The sequence below is a fragment of the Oncorhynchus gorbuscha genome, linkage group LG09, assembly GCF_021184085.1.
Source record: "Oncorhynchus gorbuscha isolate QuinsamMale2020 ecotype Even-year linkage group LG09, OgorEven_v1.0, whole genome shotgun sequence".
Lineage (NCBI taxonomy): Eukaryota > Metazoa > Chordata > Actinopteri > Salmoniformes > Salmonidae > Oncorhynchus > Oncorhynchus gorbuscha.
In genome coordinates this window covers 60,475,009-60,489,990 of record NC_060181.1, presented here as the reverse complement: position 1 = coordinate 60,489,990, position 14,982 = coordinate 60,475,009, and the positions used below count along the sequence as shown (strand labels likewise).

Sequence of the window (14,982 nt, the reverse complement as noted above, 5' to 3'; positions counted from 1 at the left end):
TGACTGATGTGGTGTACTCCTCAATGCCATCGGAAGAATCTCAGAACATATTCCAGTCTGTGCTTGCAAAACAGTCCCATAGTTTAATATCTGCTTCATCTGACCACTTTTTAATTGACCAAGTCACATGTGCTTCCTGCTTAATTCTTTTCTTGTAATCTGGAATCAGGAGGATAGAATTATGGTCAGATTTGCCAAATGGAGGGCGAAGGAGAGCTTTGTACACGTCTCTGTGTGTGGAGTAAAGGTGGTCTAGAGTTTTTCCCCTCTGGTTGCACATTTAACATGCTGATTGAAATGAGGTAAAACTGATTTAAGTCTCCCTGCATTAAAGTCCCCGCCTCTGGATGAGCGATTTCCGGTAGGGCTTATGGAGGTATACAGCTAATTGTGTGCAGTTTTAGTGCCAGCATCGGTCTGTGGTGGTATGTAGACAGCTACGAAAAATACAGATGAAAACTCTCTAGGTAGATAGTAGAGGTAGTAATCGGAATGGCCGATTAATTAGTGCCGATTTCAAGTTTTCATAACAATTGGAAATCGTTATTTTGGGCACCGATTTTGCAGATTTAATTTATTTTATTTTTTACACTTTTATTTAACTAGGCAAGTCAGTTAAGAACACATTCTTATTTTCAATGACGGCCTAGGAATGGTGGGTCAACTGCCTTGTTCAGGGGCAGAACGACAGATTTTCACCGTGTCAGCTCTGGGATTCAATCTTGCAACCTTACGGTTAACTAGTCCAACGCTCTAACCACCTGCCTCTCATTGCACTCCACAAGGAGCCTGCCTGTTACACGAATGCAGTAGAAGCCAAGGTAAGTTGCTAGGTAGCATTAAACTTCTCATATAAAAAACAATCAATCATAATCACTAGTTAACTACACATGGTTAATGATATTACTAGTTTATCTAGCGTGTCCTGCGTTGCATATAATCGATGCAACGCTGGGGGATGATTTAACAAAAGCGCATTTGCGAAAAAAGCACAATCGTTGCACGACTGTACCTAACCATAAACACCAATGCCTTTCTTAAAATCAATACACAGATGTACATATTTTTAAACCTGCATATTTAGCTAAAAGAAATCCAGGTTAGCAAGCAATATTAATCAGGTGAAATTGTGTCACTTCTCTTGCGTTCATTGCACGCAGAGTATATGCAACAGTTTGGGCATCCTGGCTCATTGCGAACTAATTTGCCAGAATTTTATGTAATTATGACATAACATTGAAGGTTGTACAATGTAACAAGAATAATTAGACTTAGGGATGTCACCCATTAGATAAAATACCGAACGGTTCCGTATTTCACTGAAATAATAATACGTTTTGTTTTCGAAATTATAGTTTCTGGATTCGACCATATTAATGACCAAAGGCTCGTATTTCTGTGTGTTATTATGTTATTATTAAGTCTATGATTTGATATTTGATAGAGCAGTCTGACTGAGCGATGGTAGGCAGCAGCAGCAGGCTCGTAAGCATTCATTCAAACAGCACTTTTGTACGTTTTGCCAGCAGCTCTTCGCAATGCTTCAAGCACAGCACTGTTTATGACTTCAAGCCTATCAGCCTAATGGCTGGTGTAACCGATGTGAAATAGCTAGCTAGTTAGCAGGGTGCGAGCTAATATCGTTTCAAACATCACTTGCTCTGAGACTTGGAATAGTTGTTCCTCTTGCTCTGCAATAGCCGCTGCTTTTGTGGAGCGATGGGTAACACTGCTTCGAATGTGGCTGTTGTCGATGTGTTCCTGGTTCGAGCCCAGGTAGGGGCGAAGAGAGGGACGGAAGCTATACTGTTACACTGGCAATACTAAAGTGCCTATAAGAACATCCAATAGTGAAAGGTATATGAAATACAAATGTTAGAGAGAAATAGTCCTATAAATACTATATTAACTACAACCTAAAACCTCTTACCTTGGAATATTGAAGTCTCATGTTAAAAGGAACCACCAGCTTTCATATGTTCTCATGTTCTGAGCAAGGAACTCAAACGTTAGCTTTTTTACATGGCACATATAAAAACTTCTCCAACACTTTGTTTTTGCATTATTAAAACCAAATTGAACATGTTTCATTATTTATTTGAGGCTAAATAGATTTTTATTGATGTATTATATTAAGTTAAAATAAGTGTTCATTCAGTATTGTTGTAATTGTCATTATTACAATTCTTTTTTTTTAAATGGCCGATTAATCAGTATCGTTTTTTTTGGTCCTCCAATAAATCGGTATCGCAGTTGAAACTCCTCGACCTCTAGGTAGATAGTGTGGTCTACAGCTTATCATGAGATACTCTACCTCAGGCGAGCAAAACCTCGAGACTTCCTTAGATATCATGCACCAGCTGTTGTTTACAAATATGCATAGGCCCCCGCCCCGTGTCTTACCAGAGGCTGCTGTTCTATCCTGCCGATAGAGTGTATAACCCATCAGCTGTATGTTATTAATGTCGTCGTTCAGCCACGACTCTGTAAAACATAGGATATTACAGTTTGTAATGTCCCGTTGGTAGGATATATGTGCTTTCAGTTCATCCCATTTATCTTCCAGCGATTGAATGTTAGCTAACAGTACGGATGGCAGAGGCAGATTAGCCACTCGGCACCTGATCCTCACAAGGCACCCCGATCTCTTTCCGCAAAATCCCTGTTTCTTTCTCCAGCAAATGACGGGGATGAGGGCCTGTTCGGGCTTTTGGAGTATATCCTTCCCATCTGACTCATTAAAGAAAAATTATTAGTCCAATTTGAGGTGAGTATTCACTGTTCTGATGTCCAGAAGCTCTTTTCGGTCATAAGAGATGGTAGCAGCAACATTATGTACAAAATAAGTTAAACATTGTGTTGTGTTACAGCCTGAATTCAAATGGATTTAATAAAAATAATAATCTTGCCCATCTACACACAATACCTCAGAAATTTTTGCAATTGTTTTGAAAATGAAATACAGAAATATCTAATTTACACAAGTATTCACACCCCTGAGTCAATACATTTTAGAATCTCCTTTCTTTCTTGGTAAGTCTGCACACCTGGATTGTACAATATTTGCACTTTAGTCTTTAAAAAATTCTTCAAGCTCTATAAAGTTTCTTCCTAGACATTTTCAAGTCTTGCCATAGATTTTCAAACCGATATAAGTCAAACTGTAACTAGGCCACTCAGGAACATTCAATGTTGTCTTGGTAAACAACTACAGTGTACAGTGTATATCAGTGTATATTCTGTTTTAGGTTATTGTCCTGCTCAAAGGTGAATTAGTCTCCCGGTGTCTGTTGGAAAGCAGACTAAACCAGGTTTTCCTATAGGATTTTGCCTGTGTTTAGCTCTAATCCGTTTCTTTTTATCCAAAAAAACTCCCTAGTCCTTGCTAAAGACAAGCTTACACATAACCTGATGCAGCCACCACCATGCTTGAAAATATGAAGAGTGGTGTGTTGTGTTGGAATTTCCCCAAACATAACACTGTCTTCAGGACATAAAAGTTCATTTCTTTGCCAAACCTGTTTTCAGTTTTACTTCAGGGCCTTATTGCAAATAGGATGCATGTTTTGGAAAAGTTTTATTCCGTACAAGTATAGAAGTTCCGGCACCTACAGAGATGGCCGCCTCGCTTCGCGTTCCTAGGAAACTATGCAGTATTTTGTTTTTTTACGTGTTACTTCTTAAGTTGGTACCCCAGGTAATCTTAGATTTTATTACATACAGTCGGGAGGAGCTATTGGAGCACAAGCATTTCGCTACACTCGCATTAACATCTGCTATCCATGTGTATGTGACAAACAAAATTTGATTTGATTTGATTTAAGAGCAACGTCAACTCGCCAACATTACGACCAAGAATACAACTTTTCCAATGCGGATCCTCTGTTTTGCCCAACACCCAGGACAATGGATAGGATCCCCGCCGGTGAACCAAAACATCGACGCCGTAAAAGGGGCAGACGATGCGGTCTTCTGGTCAGGCTCCGGAGACGGGCACATCGAGCACCGCTCCCGAGGATACTACTCGCCAATGTCCAGTCTCTTGACAACAAGGTAGTTGAAATCCGAGCAAGGGTAGCCTTCCAGAGAGACATAAGAGACTAACGTTCTTTGCTTCATGGAAACATGGCTCACTCAAGACACGTTATCTGAGTCGGTACAGATCAAATCAAATCAATTTATATAGCCCTTCATACATCAGATGATATCTCAAAGTGCTGTACAGAAACCCAGCCTAAAACCCCAAACAGCAAGCAATGCAGGTGTAGAAGCACGGTGGCTAGGAAAAACTCCCTAGAAAGGCCAAAACGTAGCAAGAAACCAGGCTATGAGGGGTGGCCAGTCCTCTTCTGGCTGTGCCGGGTGGAGATTATAACAGAACATGGCCAAGATGTTCAAATGTTCATAAATGACCAGCATGGCTGGTTTCTTCTTCAGCCAGCTGGTTTCTTCACGCATCGCGCCGACAGAAACAAGCATCTCTCTGGTAAGAAGAAGGGCGGGGGGGGGGTATGCCTTATGATTAACGAGACGTGGTGTGATCATAACAACATACAGGAACTCAAGTCCTTCTGTTCACCTGACTTAGAATTCCTCACAATCAAATGTCGACCGCATTATATACAAAGAACATTCTCTAAGATTATAATCACAGCCGCATATATTCCCACCCAAGCAAACACATCGACTGCCCTGAACGAACTTTATTTGACTCTATGTAAAATGGAAACCACATATCCCGAGGCTGCATTCATTGTAGCTGGGGATTTTAACAAGGCTAATCTGAAAACAAGACTCCCTAAATTCTATCAGCATATCGATTGTGCAACCAGGGCTGGTAAAACCCTGGATCATTGTTATTCTAACTTCCGCGACACATATAAGGCCCTCCCCCGCCCTCCTTTCGGAAAAGCTGACCACGACTCCATTTGGTTGCTTCCAGCCTATAGACAGAAACTAAAACAGGAAGCTCCCGGGCTCAAGTCTGTTCAACGCTGGTCCGACCAATCTGATTCCACGCTTCAAGATTGCTTCGATCACGACTGGGATATGTTCCGCACCGAGTCAAACATTTACATTTACAACATTTAAACGTGTTAACCCTCGCAAGGCTGCAGGCCCAGACGGCATCCCCAGCCGCGTCCTCAGAGCATGCGCAGACCAGCTGGCTGGTGTGTTTACGGACATATTCAATCAATCCTTATCCCAGTCTACTCTTCCCACATGCTTCACGAGGGCCACCAATGTTCCCGTTCCAAGAAAGCTAAGGTAACTGAGCTAAACGACTACCGCCCCGTAGCGCTCACTTCCGTCATCATGAAGTGCTTGGAGAGACTAGTGAAGGACCATATCACCTCCAACCTACCTGACACCCTAGACCCACTCCAATTTGCTTACCACCCCAATAGGTCCACAGACGACGCAATCGCAACCACACTGCACACTGCCCTAACCCATCTGGACAAGAGGAATATCTGTGTGAGAATGCTGTTCCTAGACTACAGCTCAGCATTTAACACCATAGTACCCGCCAAACTCGTCATCAAGCTCGAGACCCTAGGTCTTGACCCCGCCCTGTGCAACTGGGTACTGGACTTCCTGATGGGCCACCCCCAGGTGGTGAGGGTAGCTAACAACATCTCCACCCCGCTGATTCTCAACACTGGGGCCCCAGGGTGCGTTCTGAGCCCTCTCCTGTACTCCCTGTTCACCCACGACTGCGTGGCCATGCACGCCTTCAACTCGATCATCAAGTTTGCAGACGACACTACAGTGGTAGGCTTGATTACCAACAACGATGAGACGGCCTACAGGGAGGAGGTGAGGGCCCTCGGAGTGTGGTGTCAGGAAAATAACCTCACACTCAACGTCAACAAAACAAAGGAGATGATTGTGGACTTCAGGAAACAGCAGAGGGAACACCCCCCTATCCACATTGATGGGACAGTAGTGGAGAGGGTATTAAGTTAAGTTCCTCGGCGTACACATCACGGACAAACTGAATTGATCCACCCACACAGACAGCGTGGTGAAGAAGGCGCAGCAGTGCCTCTTCATTACTACTGTAATGGTCCAGGTTACAAAGTGGCCCAGTGACTCGTGTTTGCATCTCAATGTGAAAAAAACTGTTTGCATGTTCTTCACAAAGAGGGCAACAGATGCTACTGAGCCAGATGTCTATGTGTCAGGGGAGAAGCTCCAGGTGGTATCCGATTTTAAGTACCTTGGCATCATACTTGATTCCAACCTCTCTTTTAAAAAGCATGTGAAAAAGGTAATTCAAACAACCAAATTCAACCTAGCTAATTTCCGATTTATACAAAATTGTTTGACTACAGAGGTAGCAAAACTGTACTTCAATTCTATGATACTCCCCCACTTAACATACTGCTTGACTAGTTGGGCCCAAGCTTGCTGTACAACATTAAAACCTATTCAGTCTGTCTACAAACAGGCTCTCAAAGTGCTTGATAGGAAGCCCAATAGCCATCATCATTGTCACATCCTTAGAAAGCATGAGCTCTTGAGTTGGGAAAATCTTGTGCAATACACCGACGCATGTCTTGTATTCAAGATCCTTAATGGCCTGGCTCCCCTCCACTCAATATTTTTGTTAAACAGAAAACCCAGGCATATGGCAGCAGATCCACAAGGTCTGCCACGAGAGGTGACTGTATAGTTCCCCTAAGGAAAAGCACCTTTAGTAAATCAGCATTCTCTGTGAGAGCTTCCCATGTCTGGAATACACTGCCATCAGACACACATAACTGCACCACATATACTTTCACAAAATACTTGAAGACCTGGCTAAAGGTCAATCAGATTTGTGAACATGGTCCCTAGCTGTGTGTTGCCGCTTTCCATGTTGTCTGTTGTCTGTAGCTTGTGAGGTGTGGAAACACTTTGTTGCTTTTATGAATTTTGTTTTGCTGCTTTTTGTTCTATGTTGCTCTGTCTGTATGCTATGTCTTGCTTGTCCTATGTTGCCATGTCTTGCTTGTTCTATGGTGCTATTGTCTATATTGTAATTGTTTTTAATAACCTGCCCAGGGACTGCGGTTGAAAATTAGCCGGCTGGCTAAAACCGGCACTTTTACTGAAACGTTGATTAATGTGCACTGTCCCTGTAAAAATAAACTAAACTAAAAACTAAACATCAGGAGGCTGAAGAAATTTGGCTTGTCACCAAAAGCACTCACAAAATTTTACAGGTGCACAATCGAGAGCATCCCGTGGGGCCGCCTGATACGGCAACTGCTCCATCCACAACCGTAAGGCTCTCCAGAGGGTGGTGAGGTCTGCACAACTCATCACCGGGGGCAAACTACCTGCCCTCCAGGACACCTACACCACCCGATGTCATAGGAAGGCCATAAAGATCATCAAGGACAACAACCACCCGAGCCACTGCCTGTTCACCCCGCTGGTCCTGTAGCTCAGTTGGTAGAGCATGGCGCTTGTAACGCCAGGGTAGTGGGTTCGATCCCCGGGACCACCCATACGTAGAATGTATGCACACATGACTGTAAGTCGCTTTGGATAAAAGCGTCTGCTAAATGGCATATATTATTATATTTATTATTATATCCAGAAGGCGAGGTCAGTACAGGTGCATCAAAGCAGGGACCGAGAGACTGAAAAACAGCTTCTATCTCAAGGCCATCAGACTGTTAAACAGCCACCACTAACTAGCAGCTGTCTATCGTTGTCTCTGATTGGGGATCATATACAAGTTGTGATTTTCCGGGTTGTTGGGGAGTTCTTTTCTGTTTATCTGTTTTGTTGCCTGACTGAACTGTGCTCTTTCGTTTTTTCTTGTTTTTTATTTTTGAGGTGTTTCAGTTTATTATAAATCATGAACACAGTGGTCTCCTTCTTTAACCCATTAGAGCCGTTACATTGGGAAAAAGGAAACTATGACAATATGTTATGTCACTATCATGCACAAGCACCCTCACACATAAGGATGGCTCGGTTGCGGAAAGACTGATACATGTTTGATAGTGTCTTGATGCTGTATTGTTTGTCCTTCATGTTTTAATACTTTGTTACCCCCTCGTTTTTTTGGTAATAAATAATTATTGAAAATTAAAAAAACAAAATAATAACTTTGCCATGCTCAAAGTGATATTCAAAGTAGGCTTTTTTTTCTTCTTTCTACCCATTTACCAATAGGTGCCCTTCTTTCGAGGCATTGGAAAACCTCCCTGATCTTTGTGGCTGAATCGGTTTGAAATTCACTGATCGACAGAGGGACCTTACATATAACTATGGGTGGGGAACAGAGATGAGGTAGTCATTAAAATATCATGTTAAACACTTATTACACACAGAGTGAGTCCATGCAACTTATTATGTGACTTGTTAAGCACATTTATACTCTTGAACTAATTTAGGCTTGCCATAACAAAGGGGTTGAATACTTATTGACTTAAGACATTTCAGCTTTTCATTTTCTATTAATTATTAACATTTCTAAGAACATAATTCTACTTTTACATTATGGGGTATGTATGTAAACTTCAGACTTCAACTGTATATATATATAAATAAAGCTCCCAGTAATTTATTGGTTAAAACAACCCACTAAATTACTGGGGTTTATATACAGTTGATGTCGGAAGTTTACATACACCTTAGCCAAATACATTTAAACTCTGTCTTCCACAATCCCTGACATTTAATCCCTGTAAAAAAGTCCCTGTTTTAGGTCAGTTAGGATCACCACTTTATTTTAAGAATGTGATATGTCAGAATAATAGTAGAGCTATGCTAGCTAACTGCTGTCAGCTTGGTTAAACAAGGTCAGCGCAGGTTTTAGTCTACACATAAAACTGAATTAGCTGACTATCTTAAGATGGCAAGTCAGTCAGAGAGGAGAAGTCCTGAACTTCGATCTCATAGCAAAGCTAGCTTATCTTACCTCACTACTGGCCTTGTTGTGATTGAATGGCAAAGACACACCCAAGAAACACCCACATCAGACCGACACACACTCATGACCGCTAGCATTTCTTAATGAGCATTGATGGAAAACAAGGCCAAATCAGGAAGTGCAGTCACCCTATAAACTATCAATGTCAAAACTATATCCCTGTAAAAACTATTTTTCTATCATGTTCAAGAAGGATCAGACCATATTACTCTAATGCATACTTTCCCCAGACCAGTAGTGAAGGGAAACACAACGAGCATAGCAATAACAGAAGCATCATGTGGAAGTAGGATGCTTTGATAGTCCATGCAACACCTTATCAAAAGGCCACAAGCACTGCCAATAATCATTGTTAAATCATTGAGACACTTCGGGAACCGGGGAGACACAGAGACAGACACACAGCTCTCCTGTCGCTCCATGAACTATAGAGTGGCTTCACCTGACAAAGACAGATGGCTAAAATTGACATTATCTGATATCAACTAGACTAGTGGGAGTCTGATGTTTGCACAACATACATTCCTATCTCACCACAGATAATAGTGCAAACAAGAATCACGGTTGGGGGAAGGAACCAGGCCTGTACTTGTAATTAATAATATGAATTGACTTGACCATATTATGCCCTAATATAAACCCAGGAAGGATGTAGGTTATAGATCTAATCATTTACATTATGTGGTTTAGATACGAACACCAAGGTCTTAAGGGTTACTCTCAACCCCAATTTCAGCCTTTGCCCAACCCCTTTAAAAACAAAATGTATTCAGGTGTGAATTGCTCATAAATATGAATTTTGGGGGTGGGTAAATGTAGTTGTACCTGATACCAACACTTCCTCACTAAAGCATACTTACCAGAAGTCCACTGGCACTCTGATAATAAAACTACAGTATGTGCATCGTTAGCAAATGTGGCTCTGGACAGGTAGCTCACAGTGGTAATGTCACGTCGGTATGAAGAGATCGGGAGACAGGCGCAGGAATGCGTAATAGGATTTTTATTACCCAAATTACAGCGTGCAGTTGAAAGGTCCCTGGGTTGAAGACCAAACAAACACGTATACAAAACATAGGGTAGAAACCCAAACAAAAGAGTGAGGAGTACCTTGAATAAATACACAATCGCACAATGATTATCACATTGGACAAGACCCATAATCATCTGCACAATATACGTGGCACGAAAGCCAAAACAACATAGCACAGGTACTCACACAAACCAACGGACATTGGAACAATAATCGACAGGACAATGGTAAACAAAGGGCACACTTATACAATTACTAATCAAAGGGAATAGGGACCAGGTGTGCGTAATGACACCTGTCACAGATCCCTCCGGAACTAAGTTCCTGACATTTATTGCCACTTGCCAACACAATCTCACACTTAATTCGTGCAAATATGTACAAAAAGTATTTCAGAGGAATATGTGTGTTTAATGCATTTTTGTGTGGCTTAATTCGTGTGAAAAAAATGTTTGGGGGCAAACTTCTGAACAATCTTTTGAATGTTATTAGAGCAATGCATGATGGGCAATGGTTATCTACACTATAATAGTAGGCTTACTTTTTTTAATGATTTTTTATTAATGTCAATACTGTTTTTTTCTATGCTTGTTTTCTGTTTAACACTTTGGGACACTGGTGCACTTGCAGTCAGAGACCCCCTTTTTCATGTAGGCAACAGTAGGCCTACACGATTTTCTTCATAACACATTTTATATTTTCTGGAGCCTACATTATACAATTTTCTTTATAATGCATTTAATACAAGGCTACACTTTTTGTTACACCATTTCTCTCTTAATGCATTTTATACAAGGCTATGTTGAATTTAATGAGGGTTTCCAGATTGGAGAATATATAAACTACTGTTCAAAAGCTTGTGGTTACTTAGAAATGTCCTTGCTTTTGAAAGCTTTTTTTTTGTCCATAAAAAAAATAAAATAAAATAATAAACAATAGTACGCTACGCAAGTATAACACCATGGGACCACACAGCCGTCATACCGCTCAGGAAGGAGACGCGTTTTGTCTCCTAGAGATGAACATACTTTGGTGCGAAAAGTGCAAATCAATCCCAGAACAACAGCAAAGGACCTTGTGAAGATGCTGAAGGAAACAGGTACAAAATGATCTACATCCACAGTAAAACGAGTCCTATATCGACATAACCTGATAGGCCGCTCAGCAAGGAAGAAGCCACTGCTCCAAAACCACCATAAAAATCCAGACTACGGTTTGCAACTGCAAAATAGGGACAAAGATCGTACTTTTTGGAGAAATGTCCTTTGGTCTGATGAAACACAAATATAACTGTTTGGCCATAATGACCACTTATGTTTGGAGGAAAAAGGGGGACGCTTGCAAGCCAAAGAACACCATCCCAACCGTGAAGCACGGGGGTGGCAGCATCATGTTGTGGGAGAGCTTTGCGGCAGGATGGACTGGTGCACTTCACAAAATAGATGGCTTCATGAGAAAGCAACATGTCAAAACATCAGGAAGTTAAAGTTTGGTCACAAATGCGTTGTCCAAATGGACAATGACCCCAAGCATACTTCCAAAGGACAAGAAAGTCAAGGTATTGGAGTGGCCATCACAAAGCCCTGACCTCAAACCTATAGAAGATTTGTGGGCAGAACTGAAAAAGCGTGTGCGAGCAAGGAGGTCTTACAAACCTGACTCAGTTACACCAGCTCTGTCAGGAGGAATGGGCCAAATTTCACCCAACTTATTGTGGGAAGCTTGTGGAAGACTACCTGAAACATTTGACCCAGGTTAAACAATTGAAAGGCAACGCTACCAAATACTAATTGAGTGTATGTAACTACTCAAAGTCTCAGAGCGAGTGACATTTGAAACGCTATTAGCGCGCACCCCACTAACTAGCTAACCATTTCACATCGGTTACACCAGCCATTAGGCTGATAGGCTTGCGAAGAGCTGCTGGCAAAATGCACGAAAGCGCTGTTTGAATGAATGCTTACGAGCCTGCTGCTGCCTACCACCGCTCAGTCAAACTGCTCTATCAAATCATAGACTTAATTATAACATAACACACAGAAATACGAGCCTTTGGTCATTAATATGGTTGAATCTGGAAACTATCATTTCGAACAAAACGTCTAAGTCTAAATATACTTGTTACATTGCACAACCTTCAATGTTATGTCATAATTACATACAATTCTGGCAAATTAGTTTGCAATAAGCAAGGCTGCCCAAACTGTTGCATATACCCTGACTCTGCGTGCAATGAACGCAAGAGAAGTGACAATTTCACCTGGTTAAATATTGCCTGATAACCTGGATTTCTTTTAGCTAAATATGCAGGTTTAAAAATACATACTTCTGTGTATTGATTTTAAGAAAGGCATTGGTGTTTATGGTTAGGTCCAACGATTGTGCTTTTTTCATCAACCACGTGTAGTTATAACTAGTGATTATGATTTATTGTTTTTTATAAGATAAGTTTAATGCTAACTAGCAACTTGCCTTGGTTTCTACTGCATTTGCGTAACAGGCAGTCTCCTCGTGGAGTGCAATGAGAGGCAGATGGTTAGAGCGTTGGAATAGGTACTGTAAGGTTGCAAGATTGGATCCCCTGAGCTGACAAGGTGAAAATCTGTTGTTCTGCCCCTGAAGAAGGCAGTTAACCCACCGTTCCTAGGCCATCATTGAAAATAAGAACGTGTTCTTTACTGACTTGCCTAGTTAAATAAAGGTTATTTTTTAATTAAAAAAATAAATAATAATAATCGGCGCCCAAAAATACCGATTTCCGATTGTTATGCAAACTCATTAGTTGCAAAATCCGTGCTTCCACACCTGCATTGCTTGCTGTTTGGGGTTTTAGGCTGGGTTTCTGTACAGCACATTTAGATATCAGTTGATGTACGAACGGCTATATAAATACATTTGATTTGATCTCCAAAAACTTTCAAAATAATGTTCCGAAGTTTTCCCCCCCAAAAATGTATTTTTTCCTATGAATGTAGTCACAAAGAGTTGTGTATTTTCCTAAGAATTAAGTCACACAAAAATGTGTGTATTTTCAAAGGAACTAAAAACACACAAAATCTGCTGAAATATTTTTGTATATATTTGCACGAATTGAGTGTGAGATTGTGTTGCACTTGCAGTGTAAGTTCGAATCCCCCATGGTGCGCAAAATAAATCTTTGAAATGTGGACTCGCATTTAATAAGGTATTCACATTTATATATTGTATTGTGAAGTGTAATCATCACCTTGAAAATGAAGATCAGGGGCTCAATTCAATCCAACCCACATTGCAGTATATAAGCAGTAGCTTTTTATCCAATGGTCAAATTAACTCACATATTTGTCTTGGGTACTTTATAAAAACTACACTACACTCTTAAAAAAGAGCTATCTAGAACCTAAAAAAGTGTACTTCAGCTGTCTCCATGGGAGAATCCTTGGAAGAACCCTTTTTGGTTCCAGGCAGAACCCTTTTGGTTCCATGTACAACCCTTTCCAAAGAGAGAAACGTCAAACCTACAACTTTTCCAGGTATAACCTCAAAAGGGTTCTAACTGGAACCAAAAAAAAAGTGATCTTATGCGAACAGCCGAAGGACCATTTTGGAAACCTTTTTTCTAAGAGTGGCAAATTTAATAGATAACTTCCTGAACTGCTTTTATCATACAAAGTGTTGCTGTCCATCACAGTATAGCCCCCTCCAAGTGAGTATGAATCCTAAAATCAAAGGAATAACGATATAAGGTGTTAAAACAAAACAAAAAAACATTTGCTTTCCTCCAGTAAATGTAGGTAGTTATTGACAAACACGATGCCACGTGGGTCAGCCGAGACAAATGTCATCACCTGATAGACATTGTTTGTTAGATAGCTGAGACACCAGCCCCTGATATATGAGCAGACAGGAGAAATGCATAACTGAGCTGATGAATGTGGAAATGGCATGATCAGTATTGTCATAAAACACTTTCCTTCATCTGGTGCTAATTAGATTCTGCTTTGATAAATAGCGACAGCAGCTCCTTGACAACCAGCCGACCCAGTGTTTCCTTTGGATATTGCGGGGTGTGTGTGGCATTTTACCCAAAGTTACCCTACAAGTGACCCGTGTTACATATAGCCCCACTCTCCCCTGTGCACTCACAGTGCATTGCCGAGAAGTAACCTGCTTAACCATGCAGCTGCTAAGGTCTCTAGGTTTAAAATGGTGCAGTTGGCACATATTTAGGGGTTGAGAAATAAATCAATCGGGAATGGAAAGCTGGGAGCCCACCTCTTTTTAATAAAGGCCATTAAAACTGCTGTTTTCATAAATTGCAATTATTGTTGTGCATTGACTGCTTGTCAGAATGCATGTTTCCATCCCTACGGCACTCGTAACTTGAATGCACCTCGAGATGAATATTTATCTAGCATAGAACACACAACAACAAGGTAAATAGATAAACTATTCCACTATGGGGTAGTCTGATTTTTCTATTCATTACTCCTTTTGTTTGCAGAGGAAAAGTAATTGTGGGCTGTTCTATTATCTTCAAAGTGCGCGTCGGCAGAAACATTGTTTTATGTTCCTTATTGTTTTTGGCGAGGCGGCAAAGGTTTTGTCATGGAGCAGAGCCACAGCAAAACGACTGCAACAGAAACACTGTGCCAACCCCATCTCTCGCACCCATGTAACACTGGCTGGAGGTTGTGAAATGTAAAGTCGGAGAACACCGTGAACGATTTGAACATTACTGCCTCGTGGCGACTAAAGGGTAAATATGACTGTATTATAAGACATAAACAGACAGAGGAAACATCAAAGGGGCATCTGTTTTCCTGTCCGAGCAATACCTGATTTTAACAAAGATATTTCCCAATTCCTCAATCCATGAAGTCGCACAATGCTTATACAATGTGATTCCCTTTCTTTTTTCCCCCCCAACTAGGGCTGCGTGTTTCCATACAACCACATTCCACCATCTATGGGATCAGAGCAGGAGCAGGTGGAGTAAGCATGGGAGATGGGGAAAGAGTACATGTAGTTAAAT

At 41.2% G+C, this 14,982-nt stretch overlaps 1 protein-coding gene across 3 annotated transcripts in view; it reads right to left on the bottom strand.

The window, feature by feature from the left end:
* Positions 1–14,982, bottom strand: part of LOC124043865 (mitogen-activated protein kinase kinase kinase 20-like) — a 53,950-nt gene that overhangs the window by 32,977 nt on the left and 5,991 nt on the right. The gene's annotated exons all lie outside the window — the stretch shown is intronic.